The 19,743-nt window shown below is 42.7% G+C and overlaps 1 protein-coding gene across 2 annotated transcripts in view; it reads right to left on the bottom strand.

Annotated features, from left to right (window-relative positions):
• apaf1 (apoptotic peptidase activating factor 1) overlaps nucleotides 1–19,743 on the bottom strand; it is a 203,918-nt gene that overhangs the window by 21,497 nt on the left and 162,678 nt on the right. The window lies entirely within an intron of this gene.

The following is a 19,743-nucleotide window of genomic DNA, read 5'->3' as shown; positions in this document are numbered from 1 at the left end:
AACTATATAAATACCTTGGCTTCAAGAGTAGATCAGAGGCTAGGAATTCTGTGGAGAATAACTCACCTCCTGACTTCTGAGGCCTGTCCACATCTACAAGCATACGTTAGGAGTGTGATGGAATACTCTCCCTGTGCCTGGATGGGTGCAGCTCCAATAATACTCAAGAAGCTTGACACCATTCAGGATAAAGCATCTTGCTTGATTGGCACTCATCCACTATCTTAAAAATTAATTCCCACCACCTGTGCACAGTGGTAGCAGTGTGCAAGATTTAAATAATGCATTGCTGTAACTTGTAAACATTTCTCCGGCAGCGCCTCCCAAACCTGTGACCCTCTGCTGCTAGAAGGACAAAGGCAGCAGATACACCATCATCTCCAAATTGCCTCCAAGTCACAGACCACCCTGACTTTGACAAATGAATCTGTCTCTATGTTAAAATATCAGAACATCACCACATGGAGCACAGCAGTTTGAGAGGGCAGCTCACCACCAATGTTTCCAAGTGTGATTAATGCTGACCTTAATAGAAAAGAAAAGGGGATGGCCATATAACCCTTCTAGCCCACCACACCATTTAATAAGATTCTGGCAGACTCAATCTCAATTTTACTTTTTAACCTGATTCCCAAATCCTCGAGTTCATTTGAGTCCAAAAATCTACCAATCTGAGCCTTGAATCTACTCAACAACTAAACATCCACAGCATTCAGGGATTGTGAATTCCAGGGTGAAGAAATCTTTCCTCATTTCATTCCGAAATGGTCATCCCTTTATCCTAAGACTATGCTCTTTAGTTCTCGACTCTAGTTGACAACTGGGAAAATAGGCTCTTGGGCCTAGATTTTCACCTCTGCATCAGGTGCGCAGGCAGAACTCTCGGCTTTTCACACCCGACTTCTAAAAATATTCCCCCGTGGCAGAGTTCCCAGAGTCAGGCTGGGCGACCCCACAAGAAGTGCAGAGGGTGCCACGTGCAGAGATGGGCTGGGTGGAAGGCATGCCTTGGTGCACTGGCACCGTGCTGAAATTTAAGTTAAAAAGAAACAGAATAACATAAAACTCCCCCACCTCTCTCTCCCCAACCACGCTAACCCATCCGATCACAAATCCTCTGCCCAGACCCCAGAGTCTTTTATAGCCCCTATTCCAACCTATTCCTCTGTCCTCCCTCTCCATCCCCAAAGCATCACCCTTCATAGCCCCATTGCCCCTAATGACAACTGACTGTTATTCATGAACCCTCAAACATCAGCCTTCTCCCTTACCCATATCAACCACACCCACACCTACCATACCAACTCACCCAGTATTCATCATGGGCAAACCTCAGGACCCATGTGGAAATAACATAAAATAAAGTTACAAGTGTCTATTGTAGACTTTATTTTTTAAAAAGCCACTAATTCATAAAAACCCATTTACTGTATTTAAATTCCTTCAACTACCTTATCCCTTATGGCAACTAACATTTCATTCAATTGCATAATTCTTTAAAAAAATAAGCACTGGAATTCACTGTCTCAGTTCAAAAAGTCCATTACCACTTGGAGTGTCAATCAAACTGAAAAGGCAGGCATCCTAATATGATAATTGACCATTGTGAAATCAGTCATGCAGAACTAAACCAGCAATGGAAGCTAAGACTTAGGTCAACAGAGTGAAAAAGAGTTAAAGAGCAGCAGTTTTAAACACCTTGATGCCTTGACAGCTGCCCTGGACAATTCTTCTTGACACTTTTGATAGTTGTTTTTGACAGATCCAATGTGCTTCACAGTTCCAATTATTCTATGCACATTTTACACACAGTTAGCTCTACTTTCAACAATCCCAAAAAACTCTTGACCTTCCCCAAGGGCCATATCCAAAAGGGGCACCTTACTTCTCAGAGTACTCTGGCTATCCAAATGAATCCACAAATCCTGCTTCTACCACATCTTATCTGTGCATATCTAGTTTCAGGTAGCAGGATGGTGGCACACTGGTTACCACTGCTGCCTCACAGCTCCAGGGACCCAGGTTCAATTCCAGCCACAGCTGACTGTGTGTGTGAAGTTTGCACATTCTCCCCGTGTCTGCGTGGGTTTCCGCTAGGTGCTCCAGTTTCCTCCCACAATCCAAAGATGTGCGGATTATGTTGATTGGCCATGATAAATTACCCTTTGGTGTCAGTGGGATTAGCTAGGGTAAATACGAGGGGTAAATAGAGGGATAGAGTCTGGGTGGGATTTGTTGGTGCTGGCTCAATGGGCCAAATGGCCTCCTTCTGCACTGTAGAGATTCTATGATACCTCTCACACCAAAATCACACACAAGAGGCAGCTGCTGATTACTATGGGCAGCTACCTCTACGGAATGTGCATGTGTGCCTTCGGGGGTTCTATCGTGGCCAAAATCTAGGCCTCACATCTTGTGTGTTTCTATGAAGTTGAATGGCCTCCTTCTGCACTGTAGGGATTATATGATTCTATGAAGTTACTGCTCAGTCTTCTAAATTCCAGCGAGTAAAGATCCATGTTACTCAATTTCTCTTCATAAGACAATCTTCTCATCCTGGAATCTCAGAAATTCTCTCATATTAAGACCACTCTTCCCCAGAGGATCCCTTGCTAGGAGATACTATATCGCTTACCATGCTCCATTCCATAAACCAAGATCAAGAAAACCCTCCTCTCTGTTTGGTTTGTCAATGTTCTAGGAAACTGTCTCGAATGCATTCCATAAATCTGTCCTCCAAACGACTTTCGCCAATTTAATCTGTCCACTTTACATGAGAATAAAGTTTCTTTACGGTTATTGCATTGCTTTTGTTACAAGCTCCTCTTATGCCTTGATTAGATGTCCTATTCAACAGTTTAGTAATTATTAGGGGTCTATGTTCTCCCACCAGAATTTTCTGGCCCTTGGTATTTCTTATTTCCACCCATACTGATTCTACTTGCTGCTTTTATGTGCCAAGATCCTTCTCTACTGTACATGTGTCATCCTTTATTATCTAGTCTCCAGTCCCCACCTTCATGCCCCACACTCCACTTCCTATTTTGTCTGTCTCTTCAAAATGTCAAGCATCTTGGTTACCATGGAACCACAGGATGGATTCTCAGATCTTGCCCACAGCTGGGATTCTCCAGTCCCGCTGCTACTGATGTGAACCTACTGATTTGGCTGAGCGCAAAATTCTCCATTCTCGCCGACAGCGGTGGTGGGCGCGAACGGCTGGAAAATTCCGGCCAACATCTGTGCAATGATTTTTCAAACTTCTGTCATTAATTCAGGAATCTTGTTATGAATGCTTTATGCATTCAGTTAAATCACCATTAATTTTAACTTCCAATACAACAAAATACTGCAGATGCTGGAAATCTGAAATAAACGCAGGCAATGTTGGAAATGCTCAGCAGGTCTGGCAGCGTCTATGGTGAGAGAAACAGAGTTAATGAGTGGAATCTTGCAGAGATGGTGGGGTCTTAGCTGATAGTTGGAGAGCTAGCGTCAACGACGCACCCCACCCCCCAACCCTCCCTCCCCTTCTGTAGAGAAGGCCTGCTGCTTATTGTTCCACTTGGGCACTTGACAGGCCAGCAGTGGGCTTCCCCTTGGGATGCACGACCCCAGGGAAGAACAACCACCCATTGAGAACTGCCAGCCAAGAGGCCAGCAACCCTACAGAAGGTCAGCGCTGGGGAGCACCAAGGCCTCAGTTCATTGCTGGATCTCAGACCAGCAGTGAGTGATGACAGGAAGGGTGGGGGGGGAGGCAGCAAGGGCAGGGGAATGGCTTTCAGCTGGTACCTCCTCACCCATCCTGATGCAGGGCCGCTCAATCAGGCATTGAGTGCCTTAGAACAAGGGACCCTGAAAGCAACCCAACAGGATTTGCTTGTGGTGCTCCCTGCATGGCCATATCCTCCATTCACTGCTGTGTGAAAATCAGCAGCAACATAGCAAGGCCCTGAAGAGCAGTGGCCACCTAAGGGCTCCAATAGGCTACGGGTGAGTAATTTATCCACAGGCCTTCCTGCCAAAGACTTAATCGGGCTGGAGGAAGGTGTACCCATCCACCTGCCAGCCTCTTGCCTGATTAAATGCCCCCTGGCCATTAAACTTGCCACTGGAGAGGGAAAAGATTCCACCCAATAAAAGGGGTCATCAATCTGAAACGTTTGCCGGAATTTAACCGCCTCGCCCACCCGACACCAACAGAGAATGCCCTTCTGTGAGCCTTGCCCGCCCCGATTCCAGGGCAAGTGTGTGGTAAAATTCTGGCAGTTAACTCTGCTTTCCTCTCTGCAGATGCTGTGAGAACTCCATATTTCCAGCAGTGTCTGTTTTTATCTTAAATGTGCCATTACCACTAAACATTTTGTCCCTGTCACCCTCAGCTTACCTTCACTACTGCCAGCAATCCTGTGAGTGAATAAAAATAACCTCCGTCTTATTGAATCAACAAAATTCCCATCCATATTGCACCTCTAATTAAGTAAAACATCTCAAGGTTTCCCACATGAGCGTTATCAAACAAAGTTTAACACTGAGCCACATAAGGGGATATTAGGGAAAATGACCAAAAGCTCGGTCAAAGAGGTAGGTTTAAAGGGGCAGATTAAAGGAGGAAAGTGAGAGAGAGGGATTGAGGGAGGAAATTCCAAAACCTACAGCGTTGGCAAGCTGAAGGCACAGTGCCAATAACTGGAGATTATAGAAATAGGGGAGGAGATCATAGGGGGACCTGAAAACAAAGATAAGAATTTTAAGATTGAAATACTGTTTCACCAGGAGCTAATGTAGGTCAGTGAGCACGACTTAAGCAAAATTTACCCCCAAAAAAGGATAGACCAAGATAGTTCTGTCAAAATCAATATATATAAATGCACGACTGTACGTCTAAAAATTGAAAAAATTAGGAAAGCTAGCCTTTATTGCAAGAGCGATGGGGTATAATAGGGAAGTCTTGCCACAACTGTAAAGGGCAGTGGTGAGGCCGTACCAAGAGTACTGTACACAGTTTTAGTCACCTTTCGGGGATATTCTTGCACAGTTGCATTGGAAGCAGTTCAGGGACCATTCACTGGGCTGATTTCTGCAATGAGTGGTTTGTCTTGTGAGAAAAGGTTGAGCAGGGTGGGCTCATTGGAGCTTAGAAGATAGTGACAGCATGTTTCCCCTTGTAGGGGAATCTAAAACTGGGGCACAGTTTCAAATGAAGGGGTCTCCTATTGAAAGCAGCAATGAGGTAGAACTTCTTCTCTCACAGGGCCATTAATCTTTGGAATTTTCTTCCATGCAGAGCAGTTCAGGCAGGGTCGTTGAATATATCCAAGGTGGAGCTGGGCAGATTTTTGATTGTCTGCAACAGACAGGAATATGGAGTTAAGGCCACAATCAGATGACCTTATTGAATGATGGAAAGAGGTTTGAGGGGCTGAATGGCCTTCTCCTGCTTCTCTTTCTTATGTTCTTAATTAAACAAGTTGAAGTTTTTTTAATGTTTATTTATTAGTGTCACAAGTTGACTTACATTAACACCGCAACTGGGTTACTGTGAAAATCTCCTAGTTGCCACACCCCAGCGTCTGTTTGTGTACACTGAGGGAGAGTTTAGCATGGTCAATGCACCTAACCAGCACGTCTTTCGGGCTGTGGGAGGGAACAGGAGCCCCCGGAAGAAACCCACAGGGAGAAGCTGCAGACTCCACACAGTGACCCAAGCCGGGAATCGAACCCAGGTCCCTGGCGCTGTGAGACAGCAGTGCTAACCACTGTACCACCGTGCTGTCCCATCCATACACAGTTGTGAATAAGGCTGATTTTGTTTTACATCTCCAGATTAGTCAACCTTCATTAGTTGCTGCAAGCATTAATACTTGGAAATGTTGCACCGGATACCAACAGTCAAGGTACAAACTTCCCACGGTATAATTTATGCACCAATAATCCTATCTCAGCAAGATAATTTTGGCTCTGGATTTGAAGTTCTCCACATATTTCTGAATGCCATTCGGTACAAAATGAATCACTTTGTATTCAATAATCTTAAAATTAATCACTCCGTTTTGCTAAGCAGATACTTTACATGTGTCTGGGAAAGCAGCGCCGATATAAATCTTTACAGTAATGTAACACATTGACTGTATAAAATCTAAATTACTCAAACATTTGCTTCAGATACATGTACAGTACTTTGTATCATTCACCTGAGAAGAAAAAGATTAAGTTGGGACATTTATTTCATGTGAAGTTTTATACGTAAAAGACTATGTGAATGGAAAACTTCCAAGAGGACCCAGAAGGATTACATTTCGATAGAAAATTTGTATACAATACCATATTTTAAATTGCTTGGGTCCATCTTCAAGTAATCTTCATTATTTTCCGATCAGAAAAACACTTTTCCCATTCTGCAGGCTGACAGTCTCTTATATTCCATTTTGAAATCTAATGAGGACAGTGACCTCCATCTCAATCCTAGTTATTTTGAAATCACCAGATAAAAAAGACTATTTTCCTCTGTTTGAAGGACAACCAATTAACTTGCTCAAAATATTTTTTGAAAATGATTTCATTTGCAATCTTGTTTCACTATGGATCAGATTTTAGTATCAGAAAGGGGCTGGATAGGGTAGAGGTGGAGAGATTCTTTCCACTTAGAAAGGAAGCTAGAACTGGAGGGCATTGCCTCAAAATAAAAGGGGGGTCAGTTTAGGACAGAGTTGAGGAGGAACTACTTCTCTCAGAGGGTGGTGAATCTCTGGAATTCTCTGCCCACTGAAGTGGTGGAGGCTACCTCGTTGAATATGTTTAAATCACGGATAGATGGATTCCTGATCGGTAGGGGAATTAGGGGTTATAGGGATCGGGCAGGTAAGTGGAACTGATCCACTTCAGATCAGCCATGATCTTACTGAATGGCGGGGCAGGCTCGAGGGGCTAGATGGCCTACTCCTGCTCCTATTTCTTATGTTCTTAAATAGTTATTCACACAAAATGTTGAAAAATTCACATAAAAATGATTATCTGTATAGCTACCAGTTTGTTTTTGATTTACGTTACGTACATATTCCATGTCGAGTTCATAGGAACATCGGAATTAGGAGGAGAAGTCGGCAAATTCCACCCTTCGAGCCTGCTCTGCCATTCAATCAGATCATGGCTGATCTCTCCCTGGTCTCAAATCCACCTTCCCACCTGTTCCCCTGTATCCCCTTATCCCTTTTTTTAAATTAGGAATATATCTATCTCCTTCTTGAAAACATTCAGCGATTCAGACTCCATCGTGCTATGGGGCAGTGAGTTCCACAAATTCACCACCCTCTGCGAGAAGTAGTTCCACCTCAGTTTTAAATCTACTGCCTCTCAACCTATACCTGTGACCTCTTGTTCGAGATTGCCCCATAAGAGGAAACACTTGGTCTATATTTCCTTTATCAATCCCTTTCAAAATTTTATACATCTCGATAAGATCCTCTCTCATCCTTCTAAACTCCAGCGAGTATAAGCCCAAACTGTTTAATGTCTCCTTATACATCAACCCTTTCAGCCCCGGAATCAATCTGGTGAACCTCCTCTGAACTGCCACCACATCCTTCCTCAAATAAGGAGACCAAAATTGGACACAATACTCCAGATGTGGTCTCACCAATACCCTATATAATTGCAACAATACTTATCGATGTCTCTTCTTTTATACTCCATGGGCTGTAGCCAGAGCTATCACTATGCCAGTTGAATGAAGCCATTGAATCAGACAGTAGACTATAACTTCCAAATTTCAGCTGCCTCACCGTGTAAATTGGGTATGCATTCTAATCTAACTCCTTAATCAAAATTACACACCGTATTTTGGAACTAGCAGTTCATCACAATATTTGTTTATGATTGACTGGAAGTCTGGCAATTCACAGAATGTGTTTGTAAGGCACTATCACATTCTATTCCTCCTGGGTCAGGATAAGGGTTGTTGCTTACGAGTGGTCAGAGTACTTCTTAATCACACTTTTTCCTTTTTAAAAATGTTTCTGGAGATCAAGTTGGGACTTAAACTAGTTGTGAATTTCCATCTCAATTTCTTCCTTTGACTTTACAATTTGATTCGCAGCTCACAACACAATATCCCATTTGGCTTAGAAAGACCAATCGGAGGAAAACAACAAATATTACATTCATATACACATAAAACATTAGTACGTTAAGTAGAAAATGTATTAATCATTTGTAAACTGATTTAATGCACAAGTGCTGCAGAATAAATCTGAGACACTGCCAAGCCAGAGTGAAAATATTTTTTATTTATTAGTGTCACATGTAGGCTTAAATTAACACTGCAATGACGTTACTGTGAAAAACCCCTAATTGCCACACTCCGGCGCCTGTTTGGCTACACCTAAATAGCACATCTTTCGGACTGTGGGAGGAAACCGGAGCACCCAATTGAAACCCACGCAAACACGGGGAGAACGTGCAAACTCCGCACAGACAGTGACCTAAGCTGGGAATCGAAACCAGGTCCCTGGTGCTGTGAGCCATCAGTGCTAACCACTGTGCCACCGTGCTACTCGTGAACCAATTTAAACCAAAATTTGGTTTAAGGCCAATTGTTATAAGCTTATGCCTGCCTTACCTCTTGAGCACAGCAGTGTTAGTCACTCCAGTAAATAATTCAAGTGCTCATATCCAGGAGCATACAAATACTACCTTATATTTAAATATATGATAGCAGAGTCCAGGGGTGCAGCAATAAAGCTGTCCTGAAAGAAAAGCTGAAATACTTTAGTGAGACCAGGCTGAATGCAAATCATCAAGCTGCTTTAATTCACCCTCAGCAAGCCAGCATTGGGAAAAATACAGTCTAAGCAAATGCTACATCCTTGGTTCAGCTCCAATTCTCTCCTTGAAAGCATATGCGACCTAGTTGGTGTTTGAGATATTGGAGGCGACTCTCTGACCTTGCTGCGTTGTTAGTAGATCACGCTGGTCACGGAGAACAGCATACAGGCATAAAAATCTGTTACGCACCCGGCGCCAAACAGTTTGCGAGTCTCCCGGCCCCTTTCTAATGGTGTGAACCAGAGGGCGCGAGTCCGATTAGCATATTTAAAGTAGTATTTAAAAGTGTATACCCTGCTCAAATCTCAGCGCATGGAATTCACCAGCCTTCAGGTGTGATAATCGCAAGAAACTGGTGGGGACCACTAGTGGAGACCTGGCGTGATGGTCAGGCTTGGGGGGGGGGCGTGGTGCAGGGGTGGATCATGAGTGCAAGTCGGGGGTCCTGATTTGGAGAGGAGGGGGGGCTGGACGGATGGGGTGTTTGGCAGGGGAACCCATCAGGAGGGGAGGGTCTTGAGGCCAGTTGCCCGTGTTGGAGAGGGAGTGGGAGAACATGTTGCCAATGAGGTCCTGATGCCCGGGGGTAAAGGAGGGGTTTACCCAGTGCACGCTGAGATCGGGGCGCCCTTGTGAAATGGCACCTGAGCCATCAGAAGCTGGGCTCACCGGCACGTTTAGTCGTCCCCCCCCCCCACCTGTCCCCAGTACCAGTGCGGAACTCCCAACTCTCCAAAAAAGTGAGGAATGTGGGAGGATTGCAGTGCTGCATGTGTCTGAGGGAACAGCGTGGATCACTCTGTTACTCTCACCGTTATGACACTTAGAAATTTTTGGGGAGAATTCCAGTCGTTGTGTTTTTTTTTTGGCCTACGTCTAACAGCAAAAACAGAACCAGCATTTTTAGCTTCCAGGTGAGGGCAAAGGGTGATGTCTCTCCGATGTTCATCAGAATTTTGATTCTGCGTGCCTGTGTAACTTGTTTCTAAATCTGTATTTATTTATTTTGTTTGAACTCAAATGCAATTCAAAACTCCAATCCTCTTTTACGAAGGGAAAACTATTTTTTCCAGAACCTGTATTCTATCCCTTTGGCGATAAACCCCTTACCTGCCTTCTTTACTGCTGTTACACACAGATGACCGTAGCATGCTCTCCACAGGTACCTTCAGGTCTCTTTCCCAAACTGGACCTTGTAGGCCACTGCAATTCACATCATTCTTCCATTGCTATTTCCTCTTTTCAATTTCATCTGTCCATATTAAATTATATCTGAACTGGTCAACTAAATTAAATGCCAAGTGCTTAAATTCCTCAGTGTTTAATATGGTTCTTCCCCCAGATCTCTGTTTTACATTGTTTTAATCATCTACTCTGCTTTCATATGTCCCCATTGCCAAATCATTTATGTACAAAATAAACAATAATTTGATTCAGCACAGACTTCCCAGCACCAACGCTAAATCATCTTTGCTGCGACGCTGCTTCTTGTGGAACTACCTTTTGCTAACTTTGATCGAGACCACTCCTGAGCTTCAAGAGCTTCAAGTTTTTAGGTGTCCAGATCACCAATGACCTGTCCTGGTCTCCCCATGCCGATACTATAGTTAAGAAAGCCCACCAACGCCTCTACTTTCTCAGAAGACCAAGGAAATTTGGCATGTCAGCTACGATTCTCACCAATGTTTACAGATGTACCATAGAAAGCATTCTTTCTGGTTGTATCACAGCTTGGTGTATCTCCTGCTCTGCCCAAGACCGCAAGGAACTACAAAAGGTTGTGAATGTAGCCCAATCCGTCACGCAAATCAGCCTCCCATCCATTGACTCTGTCTACACTTCCCGCTGCCTCGGCAAAGCAGCCAGCATAATTAAGGACCCCAGGCAGTCCGGACATTCTCTCTTCCACCTTCTTCCTTCGGGAAAAAGATACGAAAGTCTGAGGTCATATACCATCCGACTCAAGAACAGCTTCTTCCCTGTGTTGTCAGACTTTTGCATGGACTTACCTTGCATTAAGTTGATCTTTCTCTACACCCTAGCTATGATTGTAACTCTACATTCTGTACTCTCTCATTTCCTTCTCTATGAAGGGTATGTTTTATCTGCATAGCGCACAAGAAACAATAGTTTTCACTGGATGTTAATACATGTGACAATAATAAATCAAATCAAATTCCTGATCTAGCCTTGACTCGAAGCTAGATTCAGTGCCCGAACATGTATTTTCTTCTCTTCTTACAGTGACATTTTCATTCTTGGAACCTGACTGCTCTCAAAGGTCAAACAACCTAATTCATGAAGGCAGTAAATGATTAGACGGGCTTGTGGTACAGGAATTTTGCATCAGGATATCTGGTGGTGCTGTAGCTGTACTGACTCCCTTAATGCTGATTATGTTAGATGAGCCAGCTCTCTGATCCATTAGGCTCTGGAAATAGATCTAAACACCTTAAAGTACAAATACCAGTCATTAACTTTATCTCTAAAGCTCCCTCTGTCTGGTAGGAAACTTGGTAGAGCTCCCTCCAAGTTTGGAAAAGTTAAAAATGTCCTTTTGGATTAGGCAAAGGTTGAAAAGTATTCTGGATGCAATTAGAGGAGGCAGGGCACAGTATGGACAATGGATGTATGCAGTTTGGCCACAACTACCAGATAACTTCCTTGATGTATCTTCAACTAGAAAGGACTTAAAACACAACTGCTGAACATTGTATAAACTGGCAATTAAGAATAAATTTAAAAAGGGTATATTAAAAGACTCTACTGTTGAGCAGGGATGGACATCACAAAGGGCAAGAACTAACTGTCCATGCATTAATGGTTAACTGGATAATGTTATTACAGCTCCCAATAGGCATCCTTTCAGGGATTTGAAATCATTCAGGTTTAATTTGTTATTCACAATGTAAATGTAATGCCCTAAAATGGAAACAAATAATTGCAAAATGAAATCCAAAGTATTTACTCCCAAAAAGTGTTTTCTTATCACGACTATAAAGATTCTACCAGAATGGACTTGGTCTTCGAATCCTCCTGATGATTTCCAAGGTTTGGCTTCCTGAGTTCACTGAACCACAGATCAGCGAGGCACAAAATATACTTTAAAATTTGAAGTGATACCAGAAATGTGCCTCTGACTTTTAAACTAATTGTGTTCCAGTTTTTGAACTGTTTAATATTTTCATTATTCATACAACACACAGCTGTGATTTAATTGATTGTATAAAATATAGCAAGAAACATACATACCCATTGACTTTATGGATGCAAGTACAGGTACCGGACCCCATATCTAGAATGCTCGGGACTGGACATAGATCATAGAATCCTACAGTGCAGAAGGAGGCCATTCGGCCCATCGAGTCTGCACCGACCACAATCCACGCCAGGTCTGATTCCCGTAGCATTTGGGAGCAAAAGCCACAAGCTTTCGGAGCACTGCTCCTTCGTCAGGTAAGTGGGAGTTCTGTTCACAAACAGGGCATATAAAGACACAAACTCAATTTACAAAATAGTGGTTGGAATGCGAGTCTTTACAAGTAATCAAGTCTTAAAGGTACAGACAATGTGAGTGGAGAGAGCGTTAAGCACAGGTTAAAGAGATGTGTATTGTTCCCAGACAGGACAGTTATTGAGATTTTGCAAGCCCAGGCAAGCCGTGGCCTATTCCTCGCATTCCAACCATTATTTTGTAAATTGAGTTTGTGTCTTTATATGTCCTGCTTGTGAACTGAACTCTCACTTACCTGACGAAGGAGCAGCGCTCCGAAAGCTAGTGGCTTTTGCTACCAAATAAACCTGTTGGACTTTAACCTGGTGTTGTGAGACTTCTTACTGTATATGAATTAAGTCATGGTGTATGATTCTATGTAAAGTCCAAAATGGGAAAAAAAATATTGCAAGTGCACACCAGACCGGGCATATTTGTGTCGAAAACAGATCAATTAACTTTCTAGGTGCAGACCCTTTGACAGTTATTGTTTCTGTCCACAGATGCTGATCTAACGAGAGCTCCCAACACTTTTAGTTTCTAAGCCAAGTTTCCATTACTGCAATAGAATCAATGTTACTCCAGGTCATGCACCACCGGCTATGGCAGACAATGCAAACATGCAAGTTTCAGGTCGTGTGGGGCAGAAGAACCATGAAACCATAGAAAAAAAAAATCATCGCTTACAAATCCCCAAATTATAACCCTGACCTGGCAACATCTTTTTAGAATCCCTACAGTACAGCGGGGAGGCCGGAATTGAACCTGGGACCCTGGCAATGTGAGGCAGCAGTGCTAACCATTATGCTGCTCTAAAGAAGAACCATCACCATCTCAGTCACAATCCTCCTCTTTCACAAAAATCCTTTGACTATTATTGGAACTTAGGAAATAGGAGCAGGAATAGGCCATTTGGCACCTTGAATCTGTCCTGCCATTTATAGAATCATCACAATGCAGAAAGAGGCCATTTGGCTCATCGAGCCTGCACCGACTCTTCGACAGAACATCTTACCCATGCCCACCCCCTTCCCTATCCCCGCAACCCCACACATTTATCCTACTAATCTCCCCAACCTATACATCTTTGGACAGTAAGGGGCAATTTAGCATGGCCAATTAACCTAACCTGCACATCTTTGGACTATGGGAGGAAACCAGATCACCCGAAGTAAACCCACGCAAACACGGGGAGTGTGCAAACTCTACACTGTCATCCAAGGCTAGAATCGAACCCGCGTCCCTGGCGCTGTGAGGTAGCAGTGCTAACCGCTGTGCCACCGTGCTGCTCTAGTCAACTAGATTATGGCTGATCGTCACCCTCAATGCTATTTTCCCCTCACACTGTCACCATATCCCTTGGTATCTTTAATATCTAAATATCTATTGGTCTCTATCGTGAATTTGCTCAATGGTTGGGCCTCCACAATCCTCTGGTAGAAAATTCCAAAGATTCACCACCCTCAATCCTCCTCATCTCAGTCCTTTGTGGCCTGCCCATTACTCTGAGACTATGTCCTCTGGTTGTAGCTCTTCACAGCCAGATGGAAACATTCTTCCTGCATCTAGCCTGCTGAGTCTTAAAAGAATTTGTACGTTTCAATGAGATCTTGTAAATTCGAGAGATCAGCCCAGTCTCCTCAATCTCTCCTCATTGGAAAATCCCACCATTCCAGATATTAGACTGGTAAACCTTTGTTGCACTCCCTCCTTTCCTTAGATAAGGCAATCAAATTTCTACACAATGTATAATTAAAGCAAAATACTGTGGATGCAGAAAATCTGAATTAAGAACAGGAAGTGCTGGAAAAGCTCAGCAGATCTGGCAGCATCTGTGGAGAGAGAACATCCTTTGAATGTTAAACACAAATTACTGCGGATGCTGGAATCTGAAACAAAAACAGAAAATGATGGAAAATCTCAGCAGGTCTGACAGCATCTGTGGAGAGCGAATAGAGCCAGAGTTTCGAATCTAGATGACCCTTCGTCAGAGCTGGAATGTTTTGAATATTTGTCATCATTGAATTGGGAGATCTTTGCTTCAGCCTGAAGGATTTGCTGATCAGATGTAGCTCAATGACCTTGCAGTGAAACTCTTGTATTCTGCCACAATCTGAGAAGAACACTTCCGGGAACATTCTCAACGGGACCGCATATCTTAAAGCCAGATTAAGTGTAGTTTTAAACTGTGCTCTGACTCCCACTCAGCTGCGATGCAGACACTCAAATTAGCACGGGAGCATGTATCTGTGTTTGGGTCTTGGATACCAGAGGTGAATCAACAAGATGGTAATTCATTGCACAACCTAAACACTCTCAACTGCTGCTAATTCTGGCAGCTGACTATCTCTCATATTGCAGAATAATTGTGTTTGCAATAAGTGTTGGTGTCAAATAACCTTGTTTGGTGGGCTTATTAAAAATGGCAAATGCAAAACAATGATTCGACTTACATTTTTGAAATAATAGACATCAGAACTCTCCCATCTAACATCATTACAGTAGCTATCACCACGATTCTTTTCACAGCTGTCCTTTAGAACAGCTGGAAGTTTGAATGTTCCGATTAAGTTGAGCAGTTATAATTAGATCCTAAAAGCTAAACTATTAACTAATTAAATCCAATGATCAATCAGCAAACCTAATCATAGAAGAAGTGCTGCCAAATGCTTTCTGCATGCTATTGCAAGTAAGGTACTACTTATTGAGTGAAGTCTATGTCAGCTCCCACGATGGCCTGGTGACTAAAGACACCACACAATCTTCAGATTTTCATTTTTCAATACTCTTATATGCTGTGTCAGTTAATGAAGATGTTTGATACAGAGATTCTGCTCTCCTAGAGTAATCAAGAACAAGGGGGCACAATTTTAAAATGAGAGCCAAGCCATTTAGGGGTGAAATCAGGAATCCCTTTTCCATGCAAAAGGTGGTGGAAAATGGAACTATGCTCCAAAAGGCTGAGGCAATTAAAATTTTCAACCCTGGAGATAAATAGATTTTTATTTGGTAAGGATACCATGGGAAACAGAGCAAGGAATTGAGTTACAGCGTATGATCGAGTTGAATAATAATAATACTGGCTCTTAGGACTGAATGTCCAATTCCAGCTGCTATGTCAGCCACAAGGAGAACAGAACAGGGCTAAGAGCTCCTTAACTAACTAAGAAAATAATCAGCTCCCTATTATTGCCAGGCTGGAAAGTGCAAACGCGCAAAGTGACTGAGGACAGGGGTGGGTACAGCCAACTGAAAAATGGTCACTTGAAAAATGTTACAAAGGTGCCAAATATCCATATCCGGCAAGTGAGACAGTTTCACTCCCCCCTCACTCCCTGAAATAATTGTAACAAAAGATGAACTTGCATCTATGGATTCAATGTCATTCAATAACTGCAACTAAAACATCCACAAAATGTAAGTAATCGCAGTTCCCTTGACAAAATCTGTGTGCAAATGTTTTCTGTTCGTCAGAGTTTTCACAGAGTGTTACCATAGTAACAGTAACTACGCAGTATTTGTCCAGACCACACTATTAGCATGCTAACACTGATAGAATAATTCTCAGCCATGGCTCCGACAAAGTCTTAATTAAAATTGTAACAGGACATAAGTAATGTGCATAAATAGCATGGACTCTGCAGGGTTGCTCGAGACCATTACAAAGGCGACTGCCTCGATGTGAAGCATTTATTCTAAAGCTAATTAGGTGATTAATGGACAAGAATAGTCCATTAACAATAACCCATCTACAAACAGGATTAATTATACCAAAGGGCCGTGTTTTACAATAGCATGTTGTGACTTAAATTTTCTGTGAACTGACATAAAACTCAACTCTTCCAACAGAAAAATAAGGATGCACACAATGGAGTACAGTGGGATTACAATTTCTTCTTCCAGACGCGAGGAAAACAACTTTTGTTTCTTGGGTATGTTTAACATAGAAAAAATATCTCAAGGTGCTTCACAGAGGTTTAAGGAAAAGTAACAAAAGGCAGTGATATGAGCTGAGGTGACCAAAGGCTTGGTTGAAGAGGTAGGCCTCGAGGAGGGCTATAAAGGAAGTGGTAAGGCATAGAAGTTAAGAAAGGAACTTTCTAAAACTTGGGGCACAGATGGTTAAAAGTAAGACCACCACTAGTGAGAGAGAAGAAGGAGTGGTGCACAAAAACAAAAGGACAGTAACCAGGTGGTCACAGTATTAGAGGAAGATACAGGTATCGAATGTGATTTCAGCAACCGAGCTATTGAGGCCAGGTTGTGGGCAGCTGACCTTAAGTTTGGAACAGGGTTGTTTTTGCAACAGAGAAGTTCTGTTGCAAGGCAAAAGGAATGGATTCTCACCATTTACTGGGGGAAATTGTGCCTCATTTAAGACTGGATGTTGGACAAGCAGTCTGACAACAGTACAGAGACAATGGTAAGGTTGAGAATGGTGGTGTACAGGTAAAATTGGGTGTTGTCAGCATACATGTGGAAGCTGGCTTTAATCAGCAGGTGATGCTGCCAAGGAACATCATATAGGCAAAGAAAAGGAGGCCAAAGAGATACTTGAGGATTCCTGGGGTAACCATTGTCGGTGTGGGAAGGGAAACCATTGCTTAGGATATTCTGGCTGTGATCAGATACTAAGAATAGAAAGAAGTGGGGACAGTTCCACTCATTTGGGCAATGGAAGAAGAGCATTCGTGAACAATAGTTTGGGTCGACCATGTCAAAGTGCACTCAGGTTGAGGAACTTTGAATAATAATGCACATTTGCTGCAGTCATTTGTGACTTTGATCAGAGCTATTTAGCTTCTATTGTGGATCAGAAAGTTAGCTGGAGGGATTCAAAAACAGAGTTCCAGGAAAGATGGGCAACAGATCTGGGTGAGGAAAACTTGAGGAAAGGACGGTTAGAGATTAGCAGTTTTCAGAGACACAGGGGTTTTGATGAGTTTCCTGAGGATGGGATGAGGAGGAGGGTGTTGTTAACATAGGGCCAGCAAGGGACATTAGATGGGTAGCAGTTGAGTGGGAAATGGATCAAGGTAATAGGAGGTTGATCAGAGGGGGCCTGATGGGAGATAGGAATGACACTAGAGAGGGTGAGAGCAGGGTGCTCCTCAGGGTGGTTGACTATGGGAACGAGGCAGGGGAGAAAGCAGCAGAAACAAGCTGAGAGAAGCATCTCAATTGTAGTGGCCCAAAAGAAGCAAGAGCTCTATACATTTGTTGAAAGAAACAAAAGTAGAGGAGGACCTTGGCAGTGTAAAAAAGGAAGCTGAGGGTCAACTCAGTTCTCCACATTGATTCTGGAGTGATGGGTAGTTTTGGCAGGGGAGAATGAGGCCCAGAAACACTTGATATGGTCCAGCCAGACCTGGTGGATGGATGGTTAAACGTTCTAGATATTCTCACGTCTTTGATCTTGAACTTAAGTGAACTAACTTGTAGGTGTCAAAATTCCTTCCCTAAATCTTTCTGTCATGCTACGATTTCAAAACTTTTCTTCTGACTATCTTCTTGACTTCTTCCACTGCATTTACCTAACCCTGCCCCCCACCTCCCCCTGAAATGCGATTTGTCGGAGTTAGACCAAATATCTTGTATATCTTGATTTTTTGTTTTTGCTTTTGGGTGGCAGCGGTTCATCATTCTGCCTTTTACACATCCTCCAGGTACATCCCTTGTTTCTTTACTTGTACCATTACCACTCCTTTAGTCCTGTACTCGCCAACACTTGTAATTTAATCTCTCCAGTTTTCCAAACCATCACATATCTTCCCTTTTATTCTTGGCGTGAAATGTTTCTCTCTCCACGGATCATATCTGACCTTGCTGAGTATTTGCAGCAGTTTTTGTTTTTATTATGATTAAACATCGATTTTGTTTAAGATCCTTTTATAGATCCCAAGGTATACTGCTACATTCTTGGAAGAACCTGTGCTCTGAAAGAAAAACTATCTGCAAGGCCACAAGGTCTTTCTTTACCCTTGTTGTACTGAATATTTGGTCTAAAGCAAGCAATTGCGGCCAGAATGGTATTTTCACTGCCCAGCTGAATGTTAAGTCATTTAAGTGATGGATTAAAATGTCAATACATATATGAATTATCATTTGATAGTTGCCAGCTTTGTGAAGTATTCTTGAATTTAAAGGTTGCACTCACTCTAGGGAGCCCGCACTCCCACTGAACACACATCATGTGCAACATTAAGATGCTGGCTTTCTGTCACTGACGTTCAAGCCTTTCAAAATTCAGTTGAATATGATCAGGTTTATGATTTGGCATGTTCCTATTTCTGAAAAAGCCACAGTGACGATCTTCGCACCATGAATGCGATTGTCTCTATTTAAACATACAGCAAATTCAGAAACTTTCCTCGGTGGTTACAACCCACGTGGTACTGTACAATCAGTGTTTCTAAATTCAGCTTAGAAATCATTGCGGAGGAATCAGTCCATTCAATCACTCAGTTGCCAGATGGGAAACCTTTTTGTAATTATGAAGGGAGTGGCCCAAAGCATTTTCATTGTGGAACCAACATTTTAACACAGACTATTCTCAAAATGACAAAAGTCTGTCCTAAGGTAGAAAAAAAATGTAAAAATTACTTTATTTCTACGGTGGCACAGTCACAGTAAATGCACAGGGTTGTGGGGATAGGGCAGGGAGGTAGGCAAGGGTAAGATGTTTTTTCAGAGAGTCGGTGCAGACTCGATGGGCTGAACGGCAGCTGCCTGCACTGTAAGAGTTCTATGGTTCTATCAATGTTTAGTCATTGGATGGGGAGTACATTGTTTATATAAGACTAACTTCTGGTTCCAATAATGTACACTTAACTGGCCAGGTTTCACGTGTTCAGTCAAGTGCAGATATTTTATTTTTGAAATGTTAGTCATTTAAAATAAATATGTTGTGGGAAATGAAACTCTGCTAAACAATAGTTCAGCATCAACTGGATTCCTACCATGCAAAATAACCATACTATTCTTATAAAAATCATGTTTCCTTGGTAAAACCAAGCAAGTGAATCCTTTTGCTTGCCAACTCTACACAATTCCCTTCTGGCTTACAAATCTCTGGATGCCAACCTTTCTTTGAAAGGAACAAGGACCAATGTCAGGTTGCCTTCTGTATCATGGGTCACTGAGATCAACAGCAAACACAGTAAAGCCAGGCCAGCTAACTATACATAGGCTGGGAATCAAATCTGGTGCTGCGCCATTGCTGCTAACCCAGCTGCTTATTGGATAACCTTGCTGAACCACTTGAGGCACCATGTTTTCTGTCAGAGATAACCACTGGCCAGCCTAAGGAGTACATTAAAGGCAAGCACAGAAATGTTAGGTTTCAAGTGACCACTTTCACAGATGCACACTGGACCCATCTCAAACATTAAACCGCCTTGTTCGTCTGTTCCACATGATTTTCC

Source organism: Mustelus asterias, chromosome 19 (assembly GCF_964213995.1).
Source record: "Mustelus asterias chromosome 19, sMusAst1.hap1.1, whole genome shotgun sequence".
Taxonomy (NCBI): Eukaryota; Metazoa; Chordata; class Chondrichthyes; order Carcharhiniformes; family Triakidae; genus Mustelus; species Mustelus asterias.
This window is presented reverse-complemented; position numbering and strand designations above follow the sequence as displayed.